The sequence below is a fragment of the Mesocricetus auratus genome, unplaced genomic scaffold, assembly GCF_017639785.1.
Source record: "Mesocricetus auratus isolate SY011 unplaced genomic scaffold, BCM_Maur_2.0 Super-Scaffold_100691, whole genome shotgun sequence".
In the NCBI taxonomy this organism is placed as follows: Eukaryota; Metazoa; Chordata; class Mammalia; order Rodentia; family Cricetidae; genus Mesocricetus; species Mesocricetus auratus.
This window is the reverse complement of record NW_024429267.1, coordinates 43,676,744-43,694,825: the sequence shown is the minus strand read 5'-3', so window position 1 is coordinate 43,694,825 and position 18,082 is coordinate 43,676,744. Positions and strand designations below refer to the sequence as shown.

The window sequence follows — 18,082 nt, the reverse complement described above, 5'->3', positions numbered from 1 at the left end:
TATCTAGTTCAACAATGCTACACCTCATAATAGTGCCATTTCCTATGAGTTTATGGGGGCCAATTATATCCAAACTATCACACTGGATAATATAACAATGGCCATCGACAAACTAGAAGCTAAGAACCACATAGCTATTCAGTCCATAAAACCTAATCCTTTAGCAGCCCCATCCTGGTACTGAAGTCCTAGAAGGTTCCTAGAGAGTCAGTCATTTTCAGTCCTTGTTGGGAGACTGAAGAGTCCAGCGTTTGATGGCAACAGCAGTAATAGGTGGGCATGCCAGCAAGAAGCAGAGGCAGACAGTCAAGCAGCACTGCTTGTCCTCAGATGTCTGTATTCATGGCCACCAGGAAGTTTTCAAGGTGGTCATTAACATGCTAGCCAATTTTCAAATAATTATTAAATTTGCCACAATCCTCCTACCATCATCTCCTCATTGGATTATTGCAATAATAGCCTTCCAGTTTGTGCCCCATATCCACTCTTACTACTGTAATCTTCATTCTTCATAGCATTCAGAATTTTTTCCCTATGAAGTCTTACTTCGCCTCAATGAAGGAACATGATTCTTTACACTTGTTGTTTCAGCACCAGTCCCAAACACATACTTGGCACAAATGAGACACATTTATGTAGCTGAATGAATGAAGGGTACTTCACCACTATTGGAGAAGTTGTGGGGCCAGGTACTTCACAGGGGCAGGATGCTGTCATTCAGAGCAAATGATGGGGACAATGATGACACAAGGCGAGGCAGAGAAGAGCCTGCCTTAGAGAGTTGGCCTTCAACTTATGCTTCCCAAGCAGCCTCATCAACTTGCATCATCTCTCCTTCTACCGATCCCTGGCAAAGGGAAGATAAGATGAGGGAGCAGAAAACACAGGTTGACTTATTTAACGGACTGGAATTTGAGATGGTCAGGGCTAACAGACCCTTGCTCTCTCTTAGATGGATTTTCCCGTCCCTCCTGCCCAGCTCCCAAATCATGACATGAGGACTTGTTAATTCTGAAAGCTTGACTGATAGCTTAGGTTTGTTTCTAACTAGCTCTTATATGTTAACCCATTTGTCTGCCTCGTGACTGTATTAGCTTTATTTTGTAGTGCCCTGCTGCTGCTTCTGTGTCTCCTTTTGTCTTCGCCTTCTTCTTCCCAGCATTCTCTCTGACCGGAAACTCCTGCCTAGCTATTAAACCAAACAGAGAGACACATATTCACAGTGTGCAAAAAGATAATTCCACAGCATTTCCCCCTTTTGTCTATATAAAAAGGAGACATTTTAACTCTAACAAAATAAACTATAAACAGTAAGAACAATTATCAGGTAAGAATTATATTTACAATATCCAGTCCATTTATATTAGGCATATTTGGAGAAAACACTCCATTATTTATTCTAGTTTGATGAGTCCAAAGCTCTGTACCTTATAGATGAAGTTTCTGTTCTGCATGGTCCCAACAGTCATTTAGTCCCAAGTAAACACACAGAGGCTAATATTAATTATAATTGGTTTGGTTGATAGCTTAGGCTTCTTATTGGCTAGCTTTCTCTTAATTATTAACCCATTTGTATTAATCTAAGTATTCCACACGGTCTTGGCTTACCAGAGAATGCCCAGGCATTCGACCTTCCTGGTGGGTACATGGTGACTCTCTGGCAGCTCATCTCTGCCTTCCTCTCCCCAAACTTCTCCTCGTCTCATTGCCCCATCTATACTCTCTGCCTGGCACTGGCCAATCAGAGTTTTAGTCATTAACCAATAAGAGAAACATATATTAACAGCATACAGAAGGGCATCCCCCATCAGTACCCAATTTACCTTCTAAGGAAAACTGCAACTATAACTATTTAGTCTTCAATTCCATCAAAGACTCCAGAAGGATCTAATATTATCTGAGTAAACAGGAAGTGCAGAGCAAACAACTTCTAACTTGAACTTGAACTTGAAAAAGTTTGGCTCTTATCTCTGACCTAAATAACACTTTAAAACCAGAGGGCACTCTAATTCCCCTTCTCAAATAAATCCATGTTGAGGCTCAGTATTCTGGATAAGGTTTAGGGAGTTGCTGATACAGTCTTGGCCTCCCTAGGTAAAATGACACACATTCCAATATGGCATGTTCTAAGAAATGTGAAGAGTTTTAGCTCCTTAGGGTAAATGGTTAGCATGAGATTACAGCAAAGTTTTTCAAAGTTGTGGGGTTTTGTTTTTATTTCATGATGGGGCTGGTGAGATGGTTTAACTGGTGAAAGCACTTGCAGCCAAGCCTGGTGACCTGAGTTCGATCCCTGAGACTCACATGATAGAAGAAAAGAATTGAGGCTTGTGTATGTACACATATACATATATACATGCATATACAATTACATTTACACATACACAAACACTCAAAATAAGTGAGAATGTGAAAAGGAAGTCATGAGAGCTGGAAGTGCAGTGGCAGAGTATTCACTTAGCTCCACAAAGCTCTGGGATATGTCTGCTATGTGTGTGATCATGCTTCTCTGCAGGCGTGTGTGTGTGTGCATGTGTGAGTGCAAGTATGTGTGTGTATGTGCATGCATGTAAGTGTGAGTGTGTATGCATGCAGGCATGTGGATGTATATGCATTCAGGGGTGTGTGTGTGTGTGAGTGAGTGCATGTATTATGAAATACTGGAATGTTGTTCATAGTTAAGTGACATCTGATGGAGCTAGAAAGTGGCCAGCATCCTTGTGGTCGGTTTGAGAAGAGCATGATTTAGTGACTTGGTTGTAGGAGTAAAAGATTATCTGTGTGGAATATAAAATAGAAGGCAGAGATTTTATACCACTCTTGTGTAGGAATTTGTGTAAATCTATGTAGGTAGCATAGAACTGAAATGCTGTGATAAGACAAAGCTGCACTTTAATATTTCTGTCTATTAAATATGACATTAAAAGTGGAACCATTTTATCATGGCAATTACACAGTTCCTCTAACTGATGGGAGGGAGAGAATGCTGTATTTGTAGACAAGGAAAAAAAGGTTACAACATCCTGATAGCCTATAATTGAGAGGGTGCAGAAAGATTAATGGCTTCTGAGTCACCATCCCCCAGCTTATAATCTGCCTTCCTCACACACCTATCCTAGGGAAGCGGCACCATTCATCCATCCTGTTATTCGGCTAGGCACTTTATGTTTCCTCAGTCAGCATCTACACTGTCACCATGTCCTTTCAAGCTTCTATTTGGCTGCCAGTCTTCTCTCTTCCAGAACCTTAGCCCACGGGCCATCATTACTTCTTGTCTGAGACATAGAAGAGCCTCCTGAGTTTCCACTGGAGACAGACTCTTTCAAAGACAGACCTCCCAGGCCCTTGTTTGTGATCTTTCAATGGCTTTCACTTGCTTTGGGAATAAGGAAGGAGCTCCCTGTCACCCTGTCACAAAGGGCTTTATTTGGCTTGGCACTGATGTCCTTTCTCACTACATGTTGACTTTGCCTCCCTCTGTACCTATAGTGCTCCCATCTTCTTAACCCATTTCCTTCTTACTTCCTGGCCAGGGTCGTCCCTCCACTTTTTTTTCCTGAGACAGGGTTTCTCTGTGGCTTTGGAGGCTGTCCTGGAACTAGCTCTTGTAGACCAGGCTGGCATCAAACTCACAGAGTGCTGGGATTAAAGGTGTGCATCACCAACGCCCTGCTTTTTTTCCTACTTGTTACCTCACTATCCTCCTCTAGTTAACAACTACTCTCTCTCCAAATCATTACCCATTAACTCCCCCAGGACAAGCAGCTTTCCTTGCTGAGCAAGTGCTCTTACCCTGAGCTGTATCTCCAGGCCCCAGGCAGGTTTCCCACCTCAGTCCTATGTCTAATAAATGCTCCAAAGAAACTTTGTAATTCTTCTTTGTCCTGAACCATTCCATCCATCTGTGGAGCTATTTAACACCAATAGGGCCCAGACAATTAGAGACGAGCCTGCCAGATGTGGGGCACTGAATACAGGTTGATGAAAATAAATGAATGGGGGAAATGGGTGTCATGAATTCTACCCCGAGACGGAAGTGCTTAAGAGTCCTGGCTGTTAGGCTCTATGAAAAAGAGATAGGATGTGACTGCTCTCTATTGTGCTTGTGTATGTGTTTCATAAGATTCACAGGGCTAATTTTTGAAGAAAGCTTGGGATGTATTTCAGAGGTTGCAGAGAAAATTAAGCATGACTCGTGGGAAGAATTGCAGGGAAGGTTGTGATATAATAGTAAAGTTGAATGAGAGAGGAAGGAGTGAACTACCGTTTACAGGACATATGGTTACATGCTCCTCTTTGAGGACTTCTGGAGCAATGGTTTCTGACCATCAAAGACAATGCTGAGTGACTTATTTGGCCCATTCTAGCCCTAAGATTCTAGATCAGTGGGCAGTAAGAAGATGAAAAGCCAGGGTTTTTTTTTTTGTCTAGTTGTAAAAAGTCTATAGAGTGAGCAATGTCGCTCTTATGTCTAAGACAGAGGAAGACAGAATCTAATGACTTTGGAGGTTTGGGTAGAATGAAAATCCTCCAGAAAAAAGAGGAAATAGAACTATGTCTAATAAAGACCTCAGGTGAAAAGCTCATGTATCAAGGATTAGTTTTCCTGAGTCTAATGGACCACTGAATACTTCTATCCACAGTTTGTAGCTGTTATAGTCCCCTCCAGTCTAAGGATTAATAACTATCTGGTAAGATTTTAGTCCATAGTTAGTTCACTCATTTTGGGGGCTGGTGGCAAGGCAACACACCATGGTGGGAGCCTGGGCAAAGGAAAGCATCCACTTAATTGTGTCTGGGAAGCAGAGAGGCAGAGGGGTTATGGTCTGGAAGAACCCCTTTGAGGGCATGACGTCAGAGGCCTTTCTTTCACTAGGCCCTTTCTCCTAATGGAGCTTTCCCCAATTCACACCCCTTTGAATCAGATCTAGAATATACCCTTGATCACTTATGCGGCACAGGATGGAGAAAATCCAGCAGAACCAGTGCTCCAAAGTCAATTAAAATTCTAATAATCTGCAAATTTTACTAAAATTCGAGACTGTGAGATCATGCTAGAGTTTATTTTTTAAATGGACTTTTGTGATTAAGGTTTCCTGAAGTCTAGCTTCTATTGGCTTCCAAGAAAACCTGCCCTGGATGGGGCACAGAATTTAAAAAGCGTCTTATCCTGTAATATACATTAGTCAATCTCATAGATGCCTCAAAAAGATGGTCTATGAGCAATTACAGTAATCACCTCACAGAGTGGAGGCCTTTTTTTCCTGGTGTAATTTGTAAATAGAGTAATATAAATAGGAGATGTTCTAGGGCTGGCAAGTCTCAAAAGTTTTCATCTCTGTCCTCATTTATCTCTGAAAAGGGATTTTTATTTGCAAAGAGATTGTTTGCAAATATAAATAGGTCTCAAACTCCTATGTTAGCTTATTTAATATTAAACACACTATTTACTATTCTTTCAAGGAGGAGAATTAACACATGGTGGGTAAGAGCATGTTATTGCTGTTAAAGACCACGTAGTAGAAAAATTGTAACTGCACTAAAGGAAGTCTTTAAAAATTCATTAAGAAGTAATCAAGCTTTTGCAAACCCATCTGTTATTTGCTGTTATAACATAGTTACTGTAACTTGCCCAATATCCTGTAAAAAGTCACCTTTATGTTTGCTTTTCTTGCTGTGTTCATTGCTCATGTTTTCTGAGACCCAACTTTTCCATGAGTCCTCTTCTTAGCAGAAACACTTGAATTTTCTACCTTTATTGTGTCTGTGAATAACTGTTTTAAAATGTAAGCAGCACTTCTAATTGTGTTTGTGTCATCATTTGTGTTAACAATATTTATTGCTTTACTAGGCCTTGGTTTATAAGTAAAAAATCTCAGAAAACAAAACCAACTGTAGAAACACTTGTATATCAAATATTACAATTTTAAAGTCCCCCACCGTGTGTGTGTGCCCGCGTGTGCGCATGTGTACGCATGTGCATTCCAGTTGAATGTAGATGCCAACAGAGGCTAGATGAGTCAGATTCCTAGAACTGGGCCACAGGTGACTTTGAGTCACTTGATGTGAGTGTTGGAAACTGAACTTGGGTCCTCTGCAGAGCAACATATTGCTCTTTTTAAAATTACATGTCAGAGTCCCCTCAAGCTAAAGTTACAGGTGGTTGTGAGCCACCTTATGTGGATGCCCTCTAGAAGAGTGACATGCTTTCTTAACTATTGAGCCATCTCTCCAGTCCATAAAAAAATTTAAATGATTGAACAGGGGGCTGGAGACATGGCCCAATGGTTAAGTGTAAACCCAAGTTTCTGTTCTGCCTGGTCCCTCGGCCCTTTAGTCCTAAAGAAACACTCAGAGGCTTACAGTAATTATAAACTGTTTGGCTGATGACCCAGGCTTCTTACTGGCTAGATTAATGATTAACCCATTTCTATTAATCAATGTATTTCTCCACGTGGTCTTGGCTTACTGGAGAGCACCCAGACCTGTTACTACTTTGGCAGCTACTTGGCTTCTCTCTGGCAGCTCACTCTCCTCATCCTCTCCCCAGAATTCTTGTCTGGTATCCCTGCCTGGCTACTGCCCAATCAGTGTTTTATTTATCAAACAATAAGAGAAACATATTGGCGGGCCTCACCCTCCCTGGGGAAATGAGGGGATATTGGGGGGGTTGGGGGGAGGGCGCGGGAGGAGGGGAGGGAAACGGAGAGGGACCTGGAACTGACTTGTGAAGCAACCTTGTTTCTTATCTAAATTTAAACTTAAAAATAAATAATAAAAAATAATAAAAAAGAGAAACATATATACAGAAGGACATCCCCCTTCAGTTAAGAGCTCTGACTAGTCTTCCAAAGGACCTGGGTTCGATTTCTAGTACTGTTATGGTGGCTCACGGCCACCTGTAATTCTAGTTTCAGGGGATTCAATGCTCTCTTCTGGCCTCCAAGGGCACCAGAAAAATGTAAAATAAAAATTTCCAAAGACACCAAATAGTGTAAATAATATCTCTATGTTATGCATATATAGGTATATGTATGCTGTTTCACAAGTGTGAAACCTTCCCTCTTGCTCTGTCTCCAGTACAAAATTTACATAAAATGTCTTAAAAATCATTATAGATTCTTAGTTGTTACATGACTAAAACTTTTTTATATTTTATATATTTTTTTAATAAAACTATTTCTCTGAGGAGGATCACTTTTCGAGAGAATGGCATTTTCTATTTACTTTGCAGGGAAAAGAAATCTCTTTATCTTACTTGTCTGGCTAGAAAGCCTGATAACCCTGGTCAAAGAGGCATTGTTCCAAAGGGCCTGCCTAGAATCAGGAAACAAAGGCTGGTTTCACAGCTGCCATTGCAACTCCAGTTCTTATGTGGTGCTGCTCTCTATTTGTTGTCTTTATCACCGGAAGTACGGCCGGCGTGATATGCAGAGATGCCTACAAAAGAGAGAGATATGATCCTTTTGTGATTGCAGTGCTCTTTCCCCTCATGTTTTTAGGTACCTGGCTTAAAGCCAATAGGCATCATGCCTTACATGATTTAATGATGGTGTTGACCGTTTTAAATGCTGATGTGCACTCTCCGTGTTCTTTAGAATTAAAGACCATTTATCAAGATCAAAATAGTTTTTAGATGAATGCTTTATGCTTCTTGCAAATCAGTGCTCAAACTCAGCCATGCATTGGAATCACTCAAGGGACTAATTAAAACATAGACTACCGGACTTCACCTCCAGAGTTACTAATTCAGTAGGGCTGGATGAAGCCCAAGAATTTGCCTTCTTAACAAGTTCCCAGGTGGCAGGGACCCCACTTTGGGAACTACTGATGGAGGTCAGTTGATGATGCATATTTCTTAGAATCAGAGCTGATAGGGGTTGCCATGCCTTTGCAAGAACAGCCCGGGTGCCACTTAGGAAGATGTAGTATCATTGTTAATGCCAGGGGAGCAGTAATGAGGACTTACAGCTTGGAAAGTTCTTAATTGACCATTTTCAACGACAGCAGCCCCATGCCTAGCATTACATAATACTTACTAATGCAAGAAATGATTAGGTAGTTTCTTTGCTCTAAGCCTCTAATATACATATTCATGACTATTTGCTTCTTTCTTTGATAGATGTTTACTGATTAAACTGATTGGGCAACTGAGACTTTTCTTTGTGGGTTTAAATTATGGGACATCAAGAGGATCTAGTAGTTGTCCTCTATATGATCCAAACTTAAGCCACCATGAAGTCTTAATATTAAAAAAATAAATTTCCCTGGCCCCCGCTTTGCTTCATATGAAAATAGGATTTTAAAGACTCAGAACAACAATTTAACTGGAAAGGTAAAATCAGTGCTCCTGATACTGCCAAGTGGCTTTTAGATCCTAGACATATGTTTAATATGTATTTTGTTGATTCTTTTCAATAGAGCATGTTAATGAACATGTCTCAATTTCCCACTGAATGATCAATCTCTCTAAAATACTTATCTCTGCTTATTTATTCTTAAGATTACACTCTTATTTTAGCAGCCCTCTCCAACTCAGAGAAGATAAATCCATGGGATATTTGAAAAGCTTCTGCTTGGAGCATGAATACCCCAGTAATGATATTTGAAGGTTAAATAAAAACAAACAAGTAGACTATAGCTCAGGAATGTCACTGCCCAATAACCAAGAACAATAAAGAAAGACAATGACTATATAATTAAATAATATAGTCTTCACTGTCATCAAGGGAGCTTCAGGACAAATGGCCTAGATTCGGGAATTAGTCCCTCTCAAGGTTGTATGAGTCCATAATGAAATGAATATGGCAGGACACGAGTAAAATAAGATAGTGAGCCGAGGGGAAATTCAATAAGCTGGGTAGCGCCTCGTGTACTCCCTAGCAGTGCACTGTGGGTACGTGCAGGGAATCAAAGATGGACATCCAACTTTTTACTGGACATGAAGAAACCACTGTGCAAGGAGATTCTGTCACCTGTTGGCCACAACGTTAATCAGTCCGAAGCAGCAAGGGAACTGTGGGTTGTGATGACTGAGTCTAATTACCTCAAAGAGTTGCTTTGTCTGTACTGAAAAGCAATAAACAAGTCGGGTTGTTCAGTAGAAATTGATTTGTATTTTCCTAAAGTTAAAAGCTTTAATCAAAATGGGCAATGTTGACATTTTTACCTTTCTAGCACATTTGTATTTTCCTCAATTTGGGGGTGTAGCTCAGTGGTAAATTATTTACTTTACATGTACGAGGCTTTAGGTTCAATCTGAAGTACTCCTTCCTGTTAGCCTGTTAAACAAACAAATAAAACCTTCTTTGATCATTTTACTATGGAACAATAAACAATGTAGGTAGGATCTCCTTCCCTCCCTCCCTCCCTCCCTCCCTCCCTCCCTCCCTCCCTCCCTCCCTCCCTCCCTCCCTCCCTCCCTCCCTCCCTCCCTCCCTCCCTCCCTCCCTCTCTCTCTCTCTCTCTCTCTCTCTCTCTCTCTCTCTCTCTCTCTCTCCAGTGTTTCTTTGTGTAGCCCTGGCTGCCCAGGAACTCACTCTGTAGGCCAACTGGTTTCGAACTCACAGTGATCCATCTTTCTCCGCCTCCTGAGTGCTGGGGTGAAAGGCAGGCACCACCACTACCTGGCACATATAGGCTTTCTAAAACCCCTAAGTGCACTAGGTTTTTACCTGCTCTAAATTAGATAATAAAAACCAGTTGATGTTTGAATCCTATACAGTTAACTATCTTTAAGTTTGTTTGAAGAAAGATGAGGTAAGGTTTATAATAAGGAGGTACTTACTCAACATCATTTTTCAATTCTGTTGCAGAATCTGCCATTATAGTGACTAGTTAATAAAAAGAAAAAAAAACCTGGGTTAGGAGTTCAGTGTGGTGTTGAAATGCTTGCTTAGCATGTATGAGGCCCTGAGTTTGAGCCTCAGCCTGAAAGAAAAACCAGTCACCAGGGCACACAGCTACATAAGAAACAAAATGTCTAAATGTCCCTTCTTTTTCAAGGATGAGATACAGTTGTATGATTTTCAAACATGCCTAAATAGAACTAAGAATGACTTGTCCACAGAAACACTGAAGCTAAGAGCCAAGTTTTTACTGTACTTGCTAAAAGGGGCCTGAAAAAACATACCCTTGGTTCAGTCTTACATCTTACTCTGTAGCCTCCCATCAACAATGCCTCAAGCATGACATTTTGTCATTTGTCTTTGTCACATGCCATGCTGCATTAAACTCCTTAAATTTTATAGGAATAATTGACTAAATTTTAATCTCCTTATCTAAATGTCTTTTTTTATTTAATCCACCAATTTGGATGCTTTTAGTTACAAGCAGCAGAAAATGTAATGCATCATTTCTCGTATTACAGAGAAATACGAGCCACATATTAAGAGAACTGGATTCTTCCTGTCACTACTTTGTACCCTTGCTGTTGGCTTGTCACTGGAGGTGTGTGGAAAGAGGGACATTAAGATGGTTGTAGAGCCCTCAAGCATTCACATCGTTAGGAAGTCTGGTTCAGCCCCCCCCTCCACCTGAGACTTTCTGTTTTAGTTGGTCCCAGGAGGATGTGAGGATGTGCATTTCTGTAGAATTCAGAGGCAGCACTGATGCTGCTGGTAGCAGGACCGCACTAGGAGACCTGGAAGGGCACAGTGGGCATTTGAGGGTCATTCATAATGTTCATGCTGTGCACTTTACCAGTTGCAATACAACACTGAGATCTCTTTTCTCCCCACCCTCCAAAGGGCATTATTGCCATGTTTTGTTGTGAAACTCTTTTAGATAGGAACGCTCCCCATTTCCAGCACCAATGATCCCAGTGGTTGATGTACCAGTTTCATGGAAAAGTTTTGTGTCTGCCTGTTTGAAATGGGCCAGATGAAATCCCAAATGCATACTTCAGCTTGTTCCTAGATTCCCCATTTCACCTTAATAGAGAATATTTGGTAACATTAAATTATTTTTTAATATCTTCCAATATAGGGCATGTTCAGGCATTTCCTCTTATAACCAAAAACCAAAACCAAAGTTATCTGAAGACATATTGTAAAGGCTTCTGGTTTTCCAAAATTTTTGTTTGTATTAGAGAACTTTCTAGCATAAAGGTCTTGACAATTTGCTTGCAGTGCACAAACTTTTCCTTGTCGAGTTTGGATTTGTGTTCCTCCCCGCTTCCTTCCACGCCACATTGCCAAATTCCTCCTTCTAAACCAACTATCATGTAGACCATCTCTTTGATGGCTATAACAGTATGCTTGCATGACTGAGTTGGGCTAGACTTTAGAATTCTCTTAAGCCTTGGGCTATTTTCCATCCTGAGTATCTCCCCTCTACTTTATTATCATAATGGCTCCTTTTCTCATTTATTTTCACAATAGGAAACACAGTAGAGAAAAATGATTTCTGCAGGGGGCATGGAAGGACACAGGGCAAGCTTAGGCAGAGGAAAAAAATATACTGACTTCTAGTTGGAGTAGAAAACTTTGAAGTATAAAATGTACCATTTTGAAAGTATGAGGAAATAAAACCTTTCCCAAAGCTCTCCCAGACCAGAGCACAGCAGGATAAAGGGATTGAAACATTTCCCATATGACAATGAGCAAGCATTTGAATTGGCATACAAACATGATACCAAACTCTCATTTATGACAACCAAGCTATGTAGCTAGATATTTCACAAGTAATGACATGGAGACTGCTTACTTCTTATGAAAGCTCAGCCTGTATCTTAGCTCTTACAACTTAAATTAACCCATTTATATTAATCTGCATTCCAGCACATGGCATTACCTTTCTTCCATCTTACACCTCCGACTTCCTTTCCTTGTCTCCTGGCATCTCCTGCATACCCAGATTCCTTCATCTGGAAATCCTGCCTATACCTCCTGCCCAGCTATTGGCCATTCAGCTTTTTATTACGTCAATCACAGCAACGAACCTTCACATAATGAACAAATATCCAACAACAAAGCTACCAGCAAAGCTTCAGGTAGAAGATACTCACCAATGACTAGTAAATGTCTTTGGGTCCTCTAAGGCCTTTTGCTTGTGGGGTTTTTGTTTGTTGCGTTTTGTTTTTGTGTTTTGGAGACAGAGTTTTTCTGTGTAACAGCTCTGGTTGTCCTGGCACTCCCTGTGTAGATCAGGCTGACCTCCAATGCAGAGAGATTCCCCTGCCCCTGCCTCTGCCTCCCCATGTTGGGATTAGGGGTGTGTGCCAGCATGCCTGGCAGCCTGTTGCTTTTGAACAGCCTCTTCATCACTGTATTGTCCAGGAATGAAGAATATATTCCTTGATCTCTAAGATAATGGCTGAAAATTGTGCTGGAGTTTGTGAAGCATTGGTATGCATGCCATAAAAGTCCAAGGCACGGGGAAGTGGAAATCTCTGATGTACAAGGACGCGCGCATCTCAGCTTTGTTAGTTTCTGAGTTCAAGTGGCTCCTTGGATTCACAATTTCCTCCTTTTTGGATCAAGTAGTCCTACTTAGCCCCTTTGTGGTTTTGTAGAAGAAAGCTACATTTTTACAATCTGAAAAAACCCTAAATTCTTCCTCCATCCCATCTGTTGCTCTATAGCAAAGCTCAGTAGCAAAGTCCAAGGTGAGATTACCTTTATTTAGTCCATAATAAATGCTTATAATGACAATCTTTCAGATTATCATTTAATCAGCAAATCTTCATATATATGAAGACTTGTATAAATATTACAACATAAGTATATATTACAATATAAAATATATTGCAATATAAATATACATTTACACATATATATTACAGTTAAATGTTTTAGGGACAGAGATGAATTATGCGAGTTTGAAAATGAAATAGAATGGTATTTCCTTTCATCTTTTCCCTTATTTGGGGGCTAGGGATTGAGTTAGGGCTTAGTGCAGGTTAGGTTCAGGCCTACCATTGAGCTACCCCACCAGTTCTCAGGGTGGTATCTTTTTAGATGGATGCATTTACATTTCACAACAAATCTTAGGGTTTACAGAACTTGGGATACCGTGTGTTTATTTTACATGAAAATAATGAGAGCTTGAGTTGAATCTTGGGTGGCTACTCACATTCATTTTGTTTTACTTTTTCTTATCCTCAACTGTACCCGTTGATATGTTCATCTCCAACCCTGAAGACTGGCAATACACAGTAGCAATTCCAAACAACACTCTAGGTTCAGATGTGCAGCATGGGGAGTTATAATACTCAGCACAAACTTTAAAAATGAAGAGTAAGAGTCCACTTTAAAGTTCCCCAGTGTCTTCTTTCATGCTCACCAAATGCTTCACATTTTGAATGGCATTAAATGTACACCAGGCTGTGAATTCTGCGGGAGACAGTATTTGCATAGTACTTAGGGATCTGTGTGCAATTAAAAGGTAACTTATATTTGATCCCTCTAACTGCTTCTTCCTTGCTTTCACTGTAGCACTGCAAAAACATGGAATCAAGCAGATTTATAGCAATCCTCGTAGGCAGCTACTGGACACTGATTTCATATAACTTTCTTTTGCAGTGACCCCGTTTACTCACACTCAACACTTCACATGCCCTTTATTGTATAAGACAAATTCTGTTGTGTAGTTGGAGTAGGTTAACTTACAAAAGGGCTGTATCTTTGTGTCTTTTAGAAAAATGTTCAACCTTGAGGCTGTCAGTAATAAACTTGTTTTGAAAGTGTGAAAACTTACTGAATTCCATGTCTGGCTGAGCATGGTGGCATATGATTATAATTCCAGACTAGGTAGGTAGACACAGGAGCTTTCTGGCCAGTAAGTCTAGGTTGACTGAGTAGCCAAGGTGTTTCTAAGAATGGCATCCAAGGTTGACTCCTACACACACACACACACACACACACACACACACACACACACACACACAACACACACACACACACAACACACATACACACTCATGAGCATCTATACATACGTATAAAATGTGCTCAGTAAGATTTTAGACCAATTGTATGGTGAACTAGTGAACTTCAGGACACATAGTTTTGCCCACTTAATTTTCCTAGGAAGTAGACAAACCACTAAATTTTGATTTTTTTAGTTTAGATGATGTTAAAAAAGACATTAATTAAAGGAATATTTAAAGATAGCTTTTCTTAAGTTTTAGTTTTAAAATCCACATTCCTTTATCAACTGGGTTTATGAAAATGACAGCTGTCTTGTATGTCCTTTATTGGGTAAAAACATTAGTTGGACTAGGCTAACTTATAAAATGTGTTTTGTCTTCATATATTTCTAGATCTTCAATTTTCATCACAATTTAACATTAAAACAAGGTGGCTCATATCCTGTGTAGAATAAGGCGCAGTATGAATGATGGAGCATCATGACCATTCTTCCCCGACTGTAATATTTCCCCCAAGAAAAGAAGCCTCACCATTATCCCCTTATCTCTCATATGACCATGTTTCTTTCTCTTCTTATTTCACTTTCTTTTTTTCTTGTTAGTGCTGAAGCTTGAACCAAGTGCCCCATCACTTTGAGGAACATTCTCAGCTCCTGTAACCACTTGTGCACAAGATGCAGTTAATTGTGTAGGTTAAATATTTAAACTCAAACTTTAGGAGGTTGATTTCTAAGGGAACTTTAGGGGTTGACTGTAGCAGGCTTTCTTTTGACCTCCAACCAGCTCCCAAGTCATGACATGGAGACTTATTATTAGTTTGGAATGCTCTGCCTTATGCTTATCCCACTAATTCTTATAACTTAGCTTAACCTGTTTCTCTTCAAGTATGTTTTGCCCTGGGGCTTTTTACCTTTCTTTCCTTCTGTAGGTCCTGCTCCATGTCTGTCTGGTTGGTGGCTGCCTGATTGTCTGTCTGGCCCAGGCATCTCCCTTTTTTTTTCTCCCCCATTCTCTCTTGTCTTCTCTTTCATTCTCTTCTCACTCCATCTTAGATTTCTCTTCCTACTTGTTCTCTCTGCCTGCCAGCCCCACCTATCCCTCTACTGACTAGCTATTGGCTGCTAGGGTTTTCTATTAGACCAAGTAGGTGCCTTAGCCAGGCAAGGTAAAAAAAAAAAGCAACACATGTTTATATAATTAAACAAATGCAGCATGAACAAGTGTGAAACACTTTACATAGTCACAGTAATATTCCACAACATAAAAAATGTATCATGTCTTTACATAGTTAAAGTAATATTCCATAAGAGTTGACTGCAAGGAAACTTAGACATATTATACTACATGGCCATCAGTGTCATTATAGCTAGACTGCTTGTTTTTTCATGTAACAAGCTTACACTGTGACAATGCTTGTACTTTATATTTTGTCTTCATTTATTTTTTCAGTTCCTTCCACAATTTTCTTGTATAAGGGGAAAAGAGTACTTATAATATGCACATGCATTTTATGTTTACAGTTCACTGTATTTTAGTCTCTTTATCACTTGCTGAGGTGGGAATAGTTATGCATCAACTTACAGAAGGGTCCAGCATGCTCTGAGGAGGCAATGAGAGAAGAGAACATTTCTGAAGTCTGCAACCCGCTGCTCTGGCTTTATTGCTAAAAGCTTCAATATATAAATTATATGCATATACATAAGAAATGCTAACTTTCAGTCATAGGAAGTAGAAGTCGATGCTACTGATGTTGGCTAATTTTGGGGGTAGTGATCTGGTACAGAATAGAAAATCCATTCTGTAGAGATATATGGATGAAACTCAAGGATAAGCTAAAAAAAGTTGAACCAATTATTTCCAGGCTCTTGGCTGTCTCCAAGCCTAAGCATTTGAGAGATGACTGACAGGGAATTAAAGATGAAATATATAACAATTCTTTGCCAGTATTATCCATAACCAATTTTTTTGGCTTAGTAACAGGATAACGGCTTTCACATTTTAGTAAAACTTTAGTGTAAGCTACTGTCTGTAAATATTTGAGGGTAATTATGGGTTCAGTTGCTTTGGATAAAATGTTTCAGGTCTGGGTATGTAAATGTAGCTTAGTGCTAAGATACTTGCCTAGCGGTGCAGGCAACCCTATGTTCCATCTCAAGCAACACACACACTTGCAGGTCACAGTCTATCACTGAGGAAAGCTAAGGCAGGAACCTGGAGCAGAGACTGAAGTAGAGCCCCTGGAGGAACACTGCTTACCGGCTTGCTTCTCATGGCTCTCTCAGCTTGCCATTTTTATAACCCAGTACAATTTGCCCATGGGTGGCATTCTCCACAGTGACCCAGGCACTCCCGCACCAATGAATCAAGAAAATGTCCCACAGGCTTGCCTATAGGGCATCCTGATGGAAACATTTTCCCAGTTGAGGTTCCATCTTACCAGATGACACTAGCTGTGTCAAGCTGACAAAGAACCAGCACAACAATGAAATTACTTTTTCCATATATGAATTCAAGTGTTTATATCATGTAATCTACCCTACATTTTAAAATTATGATTGTTACATCATTAAGGTCCTACAAGTACTAATCAATGTTACAAACCGATTTTAAAACTGAGCATAAGACAGCAAATTTATTATAGAAACCACAAGCTTATACCACTGGGCATGCGAACATAGTTAAGCATACAAACCAAAGTGGAGATAAGAAGCTATTCTAGAGTTCTAGATTAGCCTGGCCTTGAATTTGTGTCCATGAACCACTATGCCTGGGAAAAGGTCATTTTTCAAAATAAAAGCTGTGTGTGTGTGTGTGTGTGTGTGTGTGTGTAAATTTCAAGGCTGTTCGAATTTCTGATCCTAAATTTACCAGACACCTAACACAGGAAGACAGACAACTTGGTTCATTATACTGAACATGTGGTGGGAAACATGTTACCGGTCCCAACATGAAAGAGCAACTTTGTAATGCTTACTTAACGATGGGAGAGAAACTCTTGTAACATGTAGGGGTTTTTTCTTTGGAGCAGATTGAGTGGGTGGGTGGGGTCTTCGGAGGAGGCTCAAGCCTGGCCACAGGTGTAGCTCTGCCCTCTAGTGGATATAGGTGAGAGATTGGTTCACTTGCTACCTGTGCTCACCAAGCTTAGCAATTATTCTTCAAAAATCACTTACTAGGGTCTTTGCCTGTGTGAGGTGCTAAGTGAAAGGCTGGCTTGGAAAACGAGAGCGGCCACGGTAATACCGGTTCTTCATCTTCGATGGTAGGGTTAGCTGCTATTCCGGTTGCATACACTCGAGCTGTCACTCTGAACCTCGCCCTTTCATGACACACGGGCTGCGGAGCTCACTCCTGCCCCGGACAGAATTTTGGGGCAGGAGTGGCCCTCGCAAGAGCAGCGAAACAGCCAGAGCCGGTGTTTGCAAGGGAGGGTAAGACGCGAGGAAGGCCGCTGACAGGAACACCAGCTTCTCACTGCGTCGTCCGAGCAGATTGTGACGGCCGCGGGACGGGAGAGACTTCCAGGGCTGTGTCTAGATTGCCCAGGCGACTGTGGGACACGGCCATGACCGTGTCTGTCCCTAAGTCTCGATCCCACGGCCGCCTCGAGGGGATGTGTGAGCGGAGAGGGGGGATGGGCGTGCTCCCGCCCCTTGCACCCGGAGGGTGTGTAGTAAGCGGGCCGACCCTATCCCAAGAGCTCGGGAGGAGCCACGGGCTCCGCGCCCTCTCCCACAAAGCTTCTCCATCCTGGGACAACGTCCATTACGGCCCGCAGGCTCGGCCTCACTGCACTTCCGCTTCCCCGCGCAGCGAGCCGGAGTGCGCCTGCGCGCGCGCCTCTCCCGGCGGAAGTGGTAGCGACAAAGCTCGGTGGGCGGCGGGCCGGGTAGTGCAGGGCGCGCCGGGTGGCGGGCGGCGGGGAGGGGCGGAGCGCAGGAGGCGGAGGCGGGAGCAGAGCTGCCCGGCCGTGCGCGGAGACGCGCGGAGCCGACGGGCCGAGCTTGACGGGCCCTTCGCCGCTCCTCCTCTCCCCTCCCCGCCGCTGTCCTGCTCGATCTCCGTTCCTCGGGACGCGCGGCTGGGCTCCGTGTGGCGCTGTCCGCGCCGCCAGCAGCGCCCGTTCGCCCGAGGCGCGTGGGGCGCCCCCGCAGCCCGGCGAGTGAGTCCTCGCAGCCTGGACGGGGCGGGGGGGGGGACGTCTGGGGTGTC

The 18,082-nt window shown here is 41.8% G+C and overlaps 1 protein-coding gene and 1 long non-coding RNA gene across 6 annotated transcripts in view; one reads left to right on the top strand and one right to left on the bottom strand.

Moving 5' to 3' along the window:
• Window positions 1–611: 611 nt before the first annotated feature.
• LOC121137520 lies at window positions 612–17,811 on the bottom strand. Of its 3 annotated transcripts, XR_005874786.1 has the most exons (6): window positions 17,044–17,811; window positions 9,788–9,833; window positions 9,170–9,281; window positions 8,976–9,069; window positions 7,259–7,440; window positions 612–847 (listed from the first exon to the last, which is right to left on the bottom strand). It is a non-coding gene; the product is annotated as an uncharacterized LOC121137520 (long non-coding RNA). The 3 variants fall into 3 exon arrangements; XR_005874785.1 differs by lacking the exon at window positions 8,976–9,069 and having other exon boundaries at window positions 17,044–17,782; XR_005874787.1 differs by lacking the exons at window positions 612–847; window positions 8,976–9,069 and adding an exon at window positions 942–1,189 and having other exon boundaries at window positions 17,044–17,799.
• The window catches only part of Atp2c1 (ATPase secretory pathway Ca2+ transporting 1), a 90,999-nt gene continuing 90,727 nt past the window's right edge, over window positions 17,811–18,082 (top strand). The window contains exon 1 of one of the 3 annotated variants that reach the window (XM_005074840.4): window positions 17,811–18,032. The gene's annotated coding sequence lies outside the window, so the exon portion shown is untranslated. The remainder of the gene's footprint in view (window positions 18,033–18,082) is intronic. The other 2 variants (XM_040739893.1, XM_040739892.1) reach the window with 2 other exon arrangements.